This window comes from Hylaeus volcanicus, chromosome 2 (assembly GCF_026283585.1).
Source record: "Hylaeus volcanicus isolate JK05 chromosome 2, UHH_iyHylVolc1.0_haploid, whole genome shotgun sequence".
NCBI lineage: Eukaryota > Metazoa > Arthropoda > Insecta > Hymenoptera > Colletidae > Hylaeus > Hylaeus volcanicus.
In genome coordinates, this window is record NC_071977.1 from 3,098,996 (window position 1) to 3,101,278 (window position 2,283).

At 36.8% G+C, this 2,283-nt stretch overlaps 1 protein-coding gene across 2 annotated transcripts in view; it reads right to left on the minus strand.

Annotated features, from left to right (window-relative positions):
* Window positions 1-2,283, minus strand: part of LOC128872868 (tudor and KH domain-containing protein homolog) — a 14,732-nt gene that overhangs the window by 3,032 nt on the left and 9,417 nt on the right. The gene's annotated exons all lie outside the window — the stretch shown is intronic.

The window sequence follows — 2,283 nt, forward strand, 5'->3', positions numbered from 1 at the left end:
ATATTATTATATTATTATATTATTATATTATTATATTATTATATTATATTATATTATATTATTATATTATATTATATAACGCAAATACTCAAATCTTCGTAACGGTACAATTTATTTTACTCTGCAAACATTATTATATTATATAATGCAAATACTCAAATCTTCGTAACGGTACAATTTATTTTACTCTGCAAACATTATTAATAATAATAATTTATCATATTATATAATCCAAATGTAATACAATATAAACTTCTTGGGCTTTTCCATCTCTGTGAAGGGCAATCATCAAATAAAAATGATATCGATGTAATTAATATTAATAACAGATAATTTTTACTAAATTAAAATCTGCATCCAATAGACCAGTTGCTTTTCGATGTACATGCGTCTCTTTTTAAAGGATCATTCCGGTAATTCAGGCTTCAGAAAAATCAATTTTGAAATGGTGAAAGTTGCAGTAAATATACAGGGTGTCTAAAAAATGTTGGAGGTCCTCGAAAGTGGTGTTATCGAAGGAGATATTATTTTTTATTTATATCAGTGATATCATATTAATTATTCGGAATAAAATTAAACATTCGTTCCTAGTTGCTATCAACAGCTTTCTCTCGCTTCACCTCGCTAAAGGATAAGTAAAACGACGGAAACTCGTATAATAGACACGCTACAGCGGAGGAGCCTGTTTACGCGTGCTTTTCAAACCACCGAAACGTTGTCGCGATACGTCTTCTTGCAGAAATATTTCCGCGCATTGTTTAGCTTCCGCTTTGGCTCGCTTACCATTTACCGAAATCGTTCGTAGCGGATTCGAGAATGCAACCATTCCGATATCGATTATGCAATAAGCCTGTTTGTACAACGAATGTCGAACAAGTATCATTTTTTCTGTACTGTTCCAAGATCAACAAAGCTTACGTTTATTTGTTTTTATACAATTCTCGTTTGTATACAAATTTGTATACCTCGCGTTTACATAGAAATTTTGTTACGTCGTTTATATACAACTTTTCACGCAGACTATTTGTCTAATAAAGCTTGTAATCTGATCCGTACAGTTTAATTAAGCTTCGCGTTGAACGAACAAAAGCTTCCCTGTAAATACTTGTCCCAAACTTTCCATTCTCTTATTCGTACAAAATTGTGCCGAGTAAACAGCACGTTCTAGTAATATCATTACGTTAAGCCACCGAGACGAAATAACATTCCTGGCCGGACGATTCTGTTCTTGTTGCCAATTGACCGACATATTTACGGCGGTACGCGTAACATCGCAATTCCCGGCCTTACACTTGCCAACAATAGCGAGGAAAACCGACATCGGGTAGACTTACATCGCTGTAACGCCGAATAATAAATAATCGCGTTGTACATAGTTGTCGGAGACCATAAATCAAACGGGTTGCGGAACACCGTGAAAATTATGACTTTGTTTACGATCCTTATAATTATCATTCGACGCGATGAAAAGACTAACAGTGATTAATTTTCGAAGGAAAAATTGTGATATCGAGTCTCTATAAATGCGATACAAAATTATCGCTACTTTTAGAGTGGTCATTCGAAGCATCGAATTAAACGCAACCGTTTACATTTAACGAAAGGTAGTAGCTAATAGGATCGCTGTTCGATGAACATTCATCTTGTTATTAACGCGTTATGAACACGCCCAAAGATGTCGGAGGTCCTTGCAGGGCCGGCGTGACCTTTTGCGGGGCCGGGTTCAAAAATTTTGCGGGGCCTGAATTCACATTCGAATCCTACACTTAAATTTTACAACGCGGAATTATTTATATATAAATGCTGTTATAATACCGGTTACCAGGTCTCGCGGGTGCACACGAACGAATCGTACAGAAAATTAGCCCCTTGACGTAGGCAACCTATACTAACAGATATGTCGGACCGGTTGCCTGCCCGAAGGTACAAACGTGCCACCTCTTCCCGCATCGTGTGCTCCTGATACCAGGAGTAGAAATCCGACATTTCTCGTCACGAATTTTAAGAGGAGCGATTTGCAACATTGTGGAAGTTTTGAGAGGAGCGATTTGCAACACTGTTGACTTTTCAACCTTGTTGAAGTTTTGAGAGAAGCGATTGCCAACATTGTTGACATTGCAACATTGTGGAAGTTTTGAGAGGAGCGATTTTCAACGTTGTTGAAATTTGGAGAGGAGCTATTTGCAACGTTGTTGAAGTTTTGAGAGAAGCGATTTGCAACACTGTTGACTTTTCAACCTTGTTGAAGTTTTGAGAGAAGCGATTGCCAACATTGTTGACTTT